The following is a 13,003-nucleotide window of genomic DNA, read 5'->3' on the forward strand; positions in this document are numbered from 1 at the left end:
CCTTGGCAGCCTTCTTCAGGAAGTGACTTAGATTTCAATGGATATGTTTAGTGGTAAGAACAGTTGCCTGTCCAGAAGAAAACAGTCATAGCCCACAACAGCTATGGGTGAGTCTTTATAAATGCGTAACAGGACATTGAAATTTATCTGCCAGAATCAAGCTGATAAACTAGGACTACAGCAAACATCTCTCTTAAGAGGTTTAAGTCTCACAAGAAAGAGTCAAAGTTCCAAAAAAAAAAAAAAAAAAAAAGCCGGGTGGTGGTGATGCACGCCTTTAATCCCAGCACTCGGGAGGCAAAGGTAGGTGGATCTCTGTGAGTTTGAGGCCAGGCTGGACCGACAGCCTCCAAAACAATACAGAGAAACCCTGTCACGTAAATACCAAAAAAAAAAAAAAAAAAAGAAAGAGACAAAGTAGATGGTTAATTTAGAAATATGGAGATATGTAGAGAGACAGATACTGAAAGAAACCAGAAGGTCTGAAAACTTGGTTGAAGGCTGACAATTTGTGCAAGGTACAGAAAATTTGCTGAAGTTTGACCACCTGCACAATGTGTAAAAACCAAGTATATCTTGAAATTTGACACCCAGATCAACATGTCCACAGTAGAAGAAGAAACCAATTAAATCTCTGCCAAATGTAGTCTTCATATCAGCTACATGCTGTTTAAAAAAAGATAGAAAGTAGCTCAAACATAAGTGCACTGGACTAGAAACAGAAGATTGGCCATTGTCCCTCTGAAACCTCCCTAAAGTCTCTCCCATTTTTTGATTTTTCTTGACCATTCAGTCAGGGATCTGGTTGACCTTGTTGAATTTGGCCTGGTTACTCATACAGGTGTACCAAGAATGGCAATTTGCAGCCGAATTTTTACATTTGCTCTGCTGGAAGATGCTGGGAATCTCAAATTGTACTTTTCAGAGCCTCTGTGGGTAAGAAACCGAGCTAGGTGCTTATCACCCTGTGTGGCTTGCAGAGCCTGTTGATACAGCAGGGATTCTATTTTCCTTAGGACTCCAGAGATTCTCTAACTTCTGAGCCTGGTGGGAAGCCATTTCCTTCCTCACCTATAAGGCTGGAGAGCATGAAAGCCAGGAATCAGGTGAGATTCCCCCAGATAGTTAGACACATTCCTTAAAGGTATATTGTCAAATCGGATGATATGAGTCATTCTCAAATACTGTCTTCCAGGATGAACCTTGGTTAAATTATCCCTGTTTCCAAGTTCCTGACATTTTTGTTGGGTATCTGAGCTAGTCTTTTGCTGCTGATAAAGCCCTCTGCACTGTAGTTAATATGCTGACAATGGGTGGAACGTATCAGAGACCACCACAAACAACTGTAGAAGACAGAGTGAAAATGTCTGTGTTCAACATTATTTTTAAAGTTTGGAAATTAAAAGATCCAGTGTAAGTTAAGTGCATAATAATGCAAATGCCAGGGAAATTTGATTATTCATATGACACTTAAAGTCAATTCAAAAGTTTTAAGCTAAATATATATACATGGAAAGATTAATTCTATTTTCAAAGAAGAGTGTATCTAACTTATGAAATAGATAAGCATAATTTTCAAAGAGAAAATTTTCAGATATAATAGCTTAAGCCATCATATGTCACGGATATCAAGCACATAGAATATACTGAGAATATGTATATCAAGCAAATATATGAAGTGTGTGCATAAGCAAGGAACACCCAAATGAAATAAATCTAAATTTATGCTTGTTTCACTGACAATTCAGAGGAAGACTTTACTGTATTCAAGTCATCATATAAACTAGTCTCATTAGCTAACAATTTACCTTAAGTGTGTGGACTTGAGTTTTTAATACATTCTATTAAAGACTTTATAACAACAATTGCTTTTACATTAGTCATATGGAAACTTAAATTTCTTAATTTCTATAGGCTTTTATTTAGCTCTAAGCCAATCCAAAATGAGCCCCATTAAGGGATTTTATAATTGAATGTGGTGATGCCATCTGGATGAAAGAAAACATTGCACAAACACAGTTTGTACAGGCATACCCACACATGCATAATTGCATATGTACCTATACAGACAGGGACATAAATAGTGTAACAGATTCCAACTTTAAATTTTAGCCACAGTTGAGGCATTAACACAGAAATATACAGCTCATTCGTTTATAGAAAAGAATGGAGTCTCATCTCCTGCTTTTTTTCCTTTTTATAAAGATTGTGGTTTGACAAGGGAAAACGAAGCAACCAGCTCAATATAAGGGCAGAAGCCTTTTCACCATTGTTGGTGTAATGGACCTTTCGTTCTTTGACCTGATGTTGAGTTCTATGAAGTCTGTGGGCTAGAGCAAGGCAGGAGAGAGGAGAGACAATGGCTGTCATCTGGTGTTTCTCAAGCCTGCTAGTGGATAAATGTTTAATTTGTCTTTTTTATAGACATTTTGGCCTCAGACTGTTGCTGTTGGTGGCCCTAAGCTCCCACAGAGGCGCCAGTAAGGGCAGAGGTGCTTCTAACCCAGAAAGCATAAGAAGTTAGAGGGCAAACTGAGGTCTGGCAGAGTTAGGCAAAGAAGTAGGGAGGGTAGAGGTTTTGAAGGTTAGAAGATTCAAAAAATCAAGTCAGGTAAGTAAAGACAGGAGGTAGAAATCTTGGAGTCGGCAATGGGAATGTCTTAAGACAAAAGCCTGGAGCCGGGGTAGGGGGCGATGGAGGAGAGGTGGCCTCTGTGGGAAGCAACGGCTCTGCAAGGGGTTTTGAAGGAATGACATTGTTTCTATCTATAACAAATAAGTAGGTAGGGAAAAGCTATGTGCTGCTTGGGCGAGATATCAGAGTTGTGGAAACAAACAGCCCTCCTCAAAATAAGACAGTTTGGGAAGATTCCAAGTTGTCTCAAGAGCACGCATCTCGCAGTCTGGGATGCGAGGTGTAAGAGATGATTGACAGTTCACCTTGACAATAAAAGAAACCCCTGCCAGAGGCCTTTGACCTCAAATTGAGATATGGCTTCCTAGGAATCAGTCATGAAGTTTAACCATATTTATAAAAATGTTGAGGGATTTTAGAGAAAGAGTAGAAAAAGTCAAAATCGAGGGAGAACTAAAGTGGACTTACAAAGGAGAAAAAAAAACCATCTAGAATGTTGGGATATTGGAATTTGGAGGGTATGGACTCACCATTGTGGATTTTGCTTTCCAGGACAGGCTGCAAAGGTTCAATAAGATGGTATTACCCCTTGGGTGAGGAGAGCAGGAGAAGTCAGCATTCTGTCCAAGTCATGGCACGTTGTAGAAAAAAACAACAGTTGAGGGGCAGTCAGAATTCTGTTCAAATTACAGAATCATCACTGCTGTAGAACAACATCCAATCTGGACATAAACATGGAAACTTATTAAGAAGGTTATTGAAATAGGATGAGGGGAGCATTATCACACAGTCCCTTGAAGCTTAAATCATATACGTCTCATGGAAAGGATGAGTGGGCAAAGTTTTATATGTAGACTCTTGGTTGTGAGAAGTGAGGAAAGGAGAGGTAGAGATGAGAATGTTCTTGAAGCCTAGCAAATGCGGACAAAGTCGGTGACAACAGGAAATTCAATTCAGGAAATGGTTTGTGGTTATGAACACAGAGAAAGCAGCTTCACTTTAGCTGGGCAAACAATTCAAATCCCGGGCAAGGTAGGGAGACCAAAGCAGTGGGTGTCTAGTAACCCTTAGAAAACCAACTGATTTTTATGTCAAGTACATCATTTGGTTAGATTGATTAGCCACCAAAACTAGTGACATCTCTCAAAGATCCCTGGAAAATCATGAAGGTGTTTTTTCCCTTTCACTGGAAGAAGGCTTAGAAATGGTGCTGATTATCTGAAGTACTATAATGAGACACTTGGGAAATACTGTCAAACAGAAAGAGGTTTACAGTCTCCCCTGTGTCACATTTGTATGAGTAAATGTTAATTAGAATTAATTGGAAGAATTTTAAAATTGTATTCTGTCTGGGAAGGATGAAGATGATGGTGAGTTATTTCTTTAACTTGAACCTGGTACATCTTAGGCTTGTTGTCATCTATTCAGGACACATGCCACTGATTTTATAAGTCTTGATAATATACCAATTCTTAGAATCTACTTCTGATATACAGAATCTATTTACCTGGGAATCTTGACACATTTGGCTGGAAACTTTAGTGATATTCTGTGTATATTTGATGAGTAATGTCATAGAAGTTTTTTTTATTTTTGTAAGTTAGATACAATATTCATTCTTTTTTAGAAGCATTCTTTAAACATTGTATTTATGTTCCTTAAAAGCTGTGTTTAAATATTGTTTTATCTTTTATAGAATTTTTTGTAGTTGGGCAGTGGTGGCACACATGTTTAATCTCAGCATGTGGGAGGCAGAGGCAGGTTGATCTCTGTGAGTTCGGGACCAGCCTGGTCTATAAGTGTTGGTTACAGGACAGGCTCCAAAGTTACACTGAGAAACCCTGTCTTGAAAAAACAAAGAAAACACTTTTCTGGGGGCATGACTGATTTTTATAAGGCATTATAACCACCAAACATGCCTGCCAACTGTATTAAACACTGTTCAGGTCACCCACTTCTGAAAAATGTCAATGTAAGACTAATAGTTTGAGCAGATAGACTTTTTTCCTTTGGTGTATTTTACTCTATGACACTCTTAGGATAAGTTTCAGGCCAGAGAGTTTCATCTCCAACAAGGAAGAACTGCTGGACAGCCTGGCAGATAAGGATCATGACATACACTCTTGGCTACACATTCTTGATGGCCTGGCAATTTGAGGTGTCTCCTTGCAGAGATACTGTAAGAAGAGCTACCTGCTATATGTGTGAATAGACAGAAATACCTAATGAGGTCAGCCAGGTCTCTGATGGAGTGAATAAGAATAGTCTTTCTTGAGATTGTCTTTGATCAAAGGGTGGGAGAGGCTTTAGGGAAGCATGCTGTGTTTCAGCAGAGATGGTGGTCCTGTATTCTGGGTTATCAGATTCTATTTCTGTGCACTTTTGTGTGTGTTACTTCGCACTTTTTAAAACTGCATGTTACTGTTGGATATGCAAATCCCCATGTGTCCCCTTTCATGTTTGCAAACAAAGTCTAAATTGCACTAGATACCCCTGTCTTTAATCTTTCATTGTTGAGTATTGCTAGAGTATCCATTTTCCTAGTTTCCTTATATATCTGGCTGTGGAGCAGGGACCTATAATCTAAGGTTTCATTTTCTCCTCTTCTTAATTTTCTAAGAGACGAATGTTGAATTTCCAGACCCTTATTGCAACTGTAAGTCGCTTGCTGGCTAGTCTTTCCCCAGCGGTTTGATGTATCACTGTATGCGCAAAGCTGAGGGCTTATTATAAGTCTATAAGGTTGTATCATGTCATTAGATTAGCTTTCAACTGTTCTAAACATGGATAGACTGCTTTTGGGACCACTAAGAAAGTCCGGCGTATTTTTCAGGTCACACATTCCTTATCAACAGTGTGACTGACACAATTGTCCTAGCAGCTTCAAAGCTCAGTGTGTGATTAGATAAGACATGCAAAGTATTATGATTTGGTTGTGTTTTGAGTTTATGCAGCAGTTTCACACGCTGATGATCTAGGATTCATTGTGGAAGGGTAAGGTGGTAGAACCTTAGAGATGTGCTTTAGTGGAAAGAGAATAGGTCTTGGGTACCACCTTCAGAAGGAATTAAGTCAAACCTGGATGGTTACAGTAGCTTTGGAGAAGATTGTTATAAAGCCAATTTTGTTATATTGATCTTTTTGTCTTGCTTCCTGTCTTATATGCTCTTTTTTTCTCTGTGGCGTATAACCCCACTATGACGCTGTCCGTTATTTGTGATATAGCCAGAAAACCATCATAAAAGTCAAGCTGATGACAGGTTCATGCTGTTGGACCTACAAAACTATAAGGTTTATATTTCCTATATTAGTAAGCATCAGATATTTTCTTATAATCAAAAATGGACTAAGAGAGATAACAGTCCACATGTAACTCTGGTCACAAACTCTTGTAAGAACTAATCTAAAGGCACATCTAGAACCTTCTCATGTTGGTTTCCAAATCCATCAGAACTTAATTATTGCCAGATTCCACATTTTTTTGCCATGTTTCCAACTTAGGGCCAAAAATTACATTCCTATTTAACTATAATCAATACTTATGTTTTAGTTTCCCTTCTGTTGTTGTGGTAAATACTCTGACCAAAAGAAAGAATTTATTTGGGTTACACTTTCAAGTTATACTTTGTCATCCAGGGAAGTCAGGGTTAGAGCTGAAAGGCAGAAACCAAAGAGAAATACTGTTTTCTGATTTGTTCTCTTGCCTATTCTTGGCTGGCTTTCTTATATGGTCCAGGACCAACTTCAAATTGACAGAACCTTTCTTCATCAATCTCCCAAATACTACATTCTCATGGACCGCTCTGATCTAGACAATTCCCCAATCTAGCTTTTCTTTCACATGACTTGGCTAACTGCTTCCAGTTGGCTTACCTCTAACTCTCCCCCTCCAAATGGTCTTAGTTTTGGCATATGTGAAAAGCTTTCCTTCATTACTGATCTCTCACAATACTTTCTATATTGGAGTCTCTGAAAAACTCATACAATGTATGCTGGCGATTCTTCCATTTAGCAACTACTGTATAGAGAGCATTTGTTCATAGTGTAGTGACCTTTGTTTATTTACAGTTTTCTTGGAGATTCCACCAAGATTTGGTTGGTACTGTGCATCTTCTATCTTCCATAATATTTCAAAATCTATAAAATTTATCCTAGGCCACTGTTCAACATAGCCACAAAAGATATCTGGATACTGTTGGCCAAGAATGCCAACTGTTCCGTGATCTTAACATCTTTCTTAGATTGATCAAGTGAGACTTCGATTCTGGAGGTAGAAACTCAACAGGCTTTCCATATTCTGAAGATGTCTTCTCAGTGTGATTCACCTTTAGGAATCCTTAGTTACCAAAGGCTGTTTCATCAATTTGCGAGGGAATGGATATGTACTTAGTGAAGGATTCTAGCAGGCCTGAGCATGGTAAATATATGTCTGGCAGGCCTTGCCCTTCTCCATTCCGTCTGCCTTGCTGAAAACCATTAGATTGCATTCCTAAATCTATCCATCAATGTCTATTCCCTTATTTGGTCACTACCTCCCCATTGAGACTGACCCTCAATGTCCAGCAATCAAAGTAGTGAAGTCTAGCAGTCCAAAGCCCCTTTTTGGCTTGCCCAGTTAACATGCCATATCAAAGCTAAGTCACCACAACATAGGGTTTCCCTTTTCCCTTTATAAACTTTCACTTGCCTATTGACCATGTCTGCCTCCTCTCCATCCAGAGGCAGCCCTTTGTCTCTCCAGGGAAAATAACATCTCCCCTGCCTCGTTCTCTTTCCCACTCTCCCTGTCCTCTGTCTCCTGCTTTTATTCCTTATCCCATGCTCTTTGTCCCTCTGGGGCAAATAAATCTCCTTTGTGCTGATAACTTGATGTTGGGGTTTCTTATGCCAATCCAGTCCTTCACATAAGGTTTAAATTCATTTCCACAAGAGACATTGCAAACTACCTGCTTACTGTAGCTTCAACCTTAATTGATGTTTTATTTTGTTTTTTCTCAGACATTATATCCTGACCTCGGTTTCCCTTCCCTCCACTCTTCCCAGTCCTCTCCCCCACGTCTCTTCTCCCTCAGATCCACACCTCCTCTATTTCCCTTAAAAAAACAAAACAAAACAAAAAAACACCAAGTCTCCCAGGGATATCAACTGCACATGACATATCAAGTTACAATAAGACCCAGGATAGAAACAAACATGACTGGGGAGGGGGGAGTCAATGAAATGGTTGATTTCTAATGGCATTCTCTTATACTCATAGCCCGTTTGTAATCAGGGGAGAGTCAGCCAGCATCTGATGGAAGCAGATGCAGAAGATGCAGTTACCATGCCCAAACACTAGGCGGAGCTAGGGGAATCCCGCAGAAGAGGGCATGAGGACACAACCTACAGAATAAACAAGTAAGCAGCTCTAACACGGTTCACAGACACTGAAGCTAAAATCATAGACTATGGGTCAGAGCTAGGTTCTCTGCATACATATAATGGCTGTGTATGTGGGTGGGTGATCCGCGGGACACCTAACTGTGGGATTTGGGGGTTCTCTAACTCTTTTGCCTGCCCTCAGCACGATTTTAGAGCCTCACTCCCCTGGACACAGAACTATAAATGAAGCTTCAGACCTTGATACTTCTATGGAACAAATTCTAGGCTTTCTGCCTTGTCTTCTGGTTTCTTATCAGGCACTAACTGAGTTGAGTGCATATAATGATTCTCATCCAATCCATTAAGCTCAACATACTCTCCTCTTACAGCCCGGTTAACCCCTGCAACCCACTGAATCCTGTGCTCTTCTGAAATACCAGCACCAGTGTGACTGTCTTGCTTCAGTTAGGAAATTAATGTGCCTCACTCACTAGAAATCTCCTTGAGAAACATGACCCAAATTTGTGTTGATGGATCTGGTTCCAAGACTGACCCCGAAGGTTATGAAGCAGGACCTATTATCTATCATTTTAAACAGGTCCGGAGCACACGATTCTTTACTTGGAGTAAAACTGGTCCAGGTGGCAGAATTACTGCACTTAGAGAGTGTGTCAATTAGCCAAATACTTGAGGATGTGTGTGTATTCAGAACGGATACGGCTTTGGAGTTGCTTATGATGAGAGGGTTTCTCACCTCAGCCAAAAGAAGAGGCGATGATAACTTGGGGAACTGTAGATGCATTCTTATTACCTTGAAGGATGCCTGTTATAAAGGCAGGGACTCTCCTAACTTTAGGTGCTAATCAGAAAGCTGCAGCAGGGGCTAAACAACCTGCTGCAATGAAAGTCTCCACACAAGCTTTCGCCTCAAAGGGTAAAACCTGGTGAGACTTTGAACATGAAGAAAAGCCCTCTTGTTTTATGTTTACTGACATAATCTCTGGTCCTCTCAAGATAGCTTTTTGTGACTCATTGCAAAGGTAGATTAGTAAAATTTGTCCATAAAGGTACCCATGGAGTGGATTGCTACCAATGCTGCCATTGTGATAACTGGTTATTTTCAGGACATGTGTCACCTGTCAGCAACATCATTCTGTAAGAACTATAAAGATGGGACGTGCCTGAGACCCAAATTCTCAATGGTGCTTTGAACATAATCCAAATGGATTTTATCCAGGTTCCAACATCCCTAGGATTTGAAGATTTGCTATTGGAAATACGTTCTCAGGACCCGACATATTCTTTTCTTTTTGAGAAACTATATCTAATAGAGTTACTGAAGCTAGGTGCTTGATTTCATTTCTGAATTGGCTGTCTATGTTTTGTAACAGGTGATGGGAGCTCACCTAAAAGAAACAAAAAAGACTTCTGTAAAATATTACTCTTTATGCAGAAAACAATATCATCACCCACATTATTCCAGATAGACCAATGGCATCCTTACACCAACTTAGCAAAATTCCCCAAAAGCATTGGGTTCAATATGCCAAAAGTGCTCTGAGTAGATCTACTGTTTTCCAATCTACTTACTCAAGGATACATTGGTATGCAGTGTGAAGCAGATACGAAAAGCCTAACTTTAAAAACAAAAAAAACATTATTGGAGAATTTCATACATGCATATAGTGTGTCTCAATCAAATCTACCCCAAATGCCTCCTGTCCAACTGCTCTCATATTTCTACCACATTTCCTTCCCTTTGCTGCAGATGGAAACCAGCAGAAAAACGAACCATTCGGAAGACAGAATGGTGGAGCTGAGTCCTAACAGATGCATCTACAATACTCTTGCACCAAACTCGGGAAATACTGCAGAGGAGGAGATGGTCAGAGGACCAGGGAGTTTGCTGTGAGACCGTGCCTTCTGGTACTGTCAAAAGCTATAGACTATTGCCTATAGATTGCTACAATGTGACTGCCTAAGCACGAGCTGAGCAAGGACGACACAAATAGACATTGGGAAGTGGACGGGGGAAAGTCAATGAGGCCTCCACCCTCACACAAAGAACAACAGGCACTAAGGGATTCTGAGATTGGGAAAAAATGATCTTCCCCAGTGAACATCACACCAATTGGTTATTCATCACTAACTTCGTTTACGATTTCAAAACCCTACTACATCCATTTAGTGCTTCCAACCCATGCATGGTTTGTGTCATCCATTGGAACACTGATAGTCTTTAGGTCTGACATTTACTTCTTTCACTAATCTGTATTACGGCATAGTGAATATTGCAAAATGTTTATGCCCTACATCTACTCATACAACTGTGAGTTACATATTCTTCCAACCTGTCTTTTCATGATCTCCAACAAGAATTTTCATCGATTTCAAGAGATTTGAGAACAATTGTTCTTGATTTCATTGGAAGAGACCTTACTAGGTGCTGTTAACAATAAATCCAGCAGTAAAATTCTAGTGAGTCATTGCTTGGGGAATTTCAGAATTCTATCAAATTGGAAAAGTACTGTAATCAGGCTCTTCTCACAGAAGACCATTCAGCCCATGACGTAGCTGATCTTGAATGTAAACGCTGACCCAAGACTTTTGAAATAACTCATAACTTTAGAATGTGAGCAACTTTCACCAAACATGTTTTGCCGAGACTTCTATGCTTAATTTTCTCTTTTTAAAAATTGCTTGCTAGTAATCATTCTTTTAATTTTCTTTATGTCTCTGGTCAGTTCTAGTCTCATCAAATAAGACCACAGGAATTATAGTGCATGATGTTTCCACAGGAAAGTGACCTTCAGCAAATCACCCTATGACTAAGTAGTTGTCATTTTTTTCCTGGAAGAAGAATTAATTATTCTAATATGTTAACCAGGGACTAAGCTATTTAAAATTTTATTTTAATAACATTTAGAGCAATGGGCCATATATTCACCACCTGGAATAGATTAATAGTGATACGAGTATGTTATCCAGTTAGGAAATTTAATTCCACAGCAGTGCTTTCTAACGTCTGTGGGTTTTATCTACCAACCTCTTGGAATTCCTTAGGCTTGTGGTTACCAAATTTGTTTCAACAAATTTTACACTTTGCTATTGACTTTTCATGTCAGCATTAGTTTTTTTCTTGATTCTTTTTAAAATTATTTATCTGAAAGCTTTTTTTTTCAATTTTACATACCAACCACAGTTACACCTCCCTCCCTTTCTCCTGCTTCCCCTAAACCTTACCACCACCCAAACTCCCATCCACTCATCAGAAAGTTTAAAGCATCCCTTGGGAAGTCAACAAATTCTGGCATATCAAGTTGAGGCAGAACCAAGCCCCTTCTCCCCTGTATCTAGGCTGAGCAAGGCATCCCACCATAGAGAATAGGCTCTGAAAAGTCAGTTCATGCACTAGGGATAAATCCTGATCCCTCTGCCAATGGCCCCACAGACTGCTCAAACTACAGAACTATCACCCACATTTAGGGGGCATAGGTGAGTCCTAGGCAGACTCCCCAGCTGTTAGTCTAGATTCCGTGAGCTCCCCCCACACGCTCAGGTCAGCAGTCTCTGTGGGTTTCCCCATCATGACCTTGACCCCTTTGCTCATATAATCTCTCTTCAGTCTCTTTGACTGGACTCCAGGAGCTTGCCCCAGTACTTATCTGTGGATCTCTGTATCTGCTTCAGTAAGTTACTGGACACTACAGCATTCTTTTGAAGGCATCTATATCTATTCAGAATTATAAAAAAAAGACCTTTGCTGTCACTGCTCATCAGATGACTCAATTTATCAGAATCATTTTCATGGTGTGAAGGAGATTTACGATTGCCTTTCAACTGTTCAGTAACAACTAAATCCATTCATCTTGAACAGAAGGCATACTAATGGTGTTGAACTTTTCCTGAGCTCTGTATTCAAGGAAAACAGTGATGATTAAGAAGCACACACACCATTTCACTTTAAGAAAAGACTTTAATTTAACCCTGCATGCCATAAAATTTAATTAAGACTTCTTGTCCACTGTTTCTTTGTGACTTTAGTTACATATGTGTATGTTTATAAATGACCTTGATCAACAAAAATTTTTAGTTCAACTATCTTATTACATTTATTGAGGTGTGTGTGTGTGTGTGTGTGTGTGTGTGTGTGTGTGTGTGAGTACCATGGCATATGCATGGAGATCAGAGGACAACTTGTAAGATCTTGTTCTCTCCTTCCACCTTGTGACTCCTGGGAATGGAAATCTGGTTTTCTCCTTGCTGAACTCCCTCAACTTGCTTAAACAAAATAAGACAAATAGCAAAGCACCCCAAAGTAATGAACTAAAAGAAATAAAGAAAATAAAGGGAAAAGTTATAAAATGGGAACAAACAAAACCACATACACAAAAAAAACATTGAAACAAAGAGTAGGTTCCTTGAAAAGATAAAATATCTTGGTGAACTCTTAGCCAAATTAAACAAAAGAAAGAATACTCAAGTCAATACAATTATGCATGAGAAAGGAGATATTGTAAAGATTACAAAACAAATTCAGAAAGCCATAAGGACATACTTTAGAAACTTATATTCCACTAAGTTGGAAAACTTAAAAGACATGAATGAATTTCTAGATGCATCTGACTCATGAAAGTTAAAATGATATAATAATTTGAACAGAAATATAACTAGTAAGAAGACTGAAACAATAATAACACAAACCCCACCTCCAAAATAAAACCTATAGCTCATATTCAGATGGATTCACAGCAGAATTCTACCAGAGTTTTAAGCATGTTACTACAACCAATGCTTCTCAAATTATGCAATTAATTTAAAATAGAAGGAACACTGCCAATCTTTCTTTACAAAACTAGAATTACTCCAGTACCAAAAACCAGACAAAAATGCAACAACTAAAAGAAAGCCATAGACCAATATCTTTGTTGAATGTAACTTTAAAAATTCTTATCAAAACATCTCTAAACCAAATACAATAATACACCAAATGGATTGTTCACCATG

General features: G+C 39.1%; 2 long non-coding RNA genes across 3 annotated transcripts in view; one reads left to right on the forward strand and one right to left on the reverse strand.

Moving 5' to 3' along the window:
• LOC121133665 overlaps positions 1-3,519 on the reverse strand; it is a 71,638-nt gene extending 68,119 nt beyond the window's left edge. For both annotated transcript variants that reach the window (XR_005870616.1, XR_005870617.1), the window contains exon 1: positions 3,166-3,519. This is a non-coding gene — a long non-coding RNA (uncharacterized LOC121133665). The remainder of the gene's footprint in view (positions 1-3,165) is intronic.
• A 152-nt stretch (positions 3,520-3,671) lies between these two features.
• LOC110343282 lies at positions 3,672-12,009 on the forward strand. Its single transcript, XR_002385519.2, has 3 exons — positions 3,672-4,005; positions 7,893-8,032; positions 9,765-12,009. It is a non-coding gene; the product is annotated as an uncharacterized LOC110343282 (long non-coding RNA).
• Positions 12,010-13,003: the final 994 nt, after the last annotated feature.

Source organism: Mesocricetus auratus, unplaced genomic scaffold (genome assembly GCF_017639785.1).
Source record: "Mesocricetus auratus isolate SY011 unplaced genomic scaffold, BCM_Maur_2.0 Super-Scaffold_100023, whole genome shotgun sequence".
Lineage (NCBI taxonomy): Eukaryota > Metazoa > Chordata > Mammalia > Rodentia > Cricetidae > Mesocricetus > Mesocricetus auratus.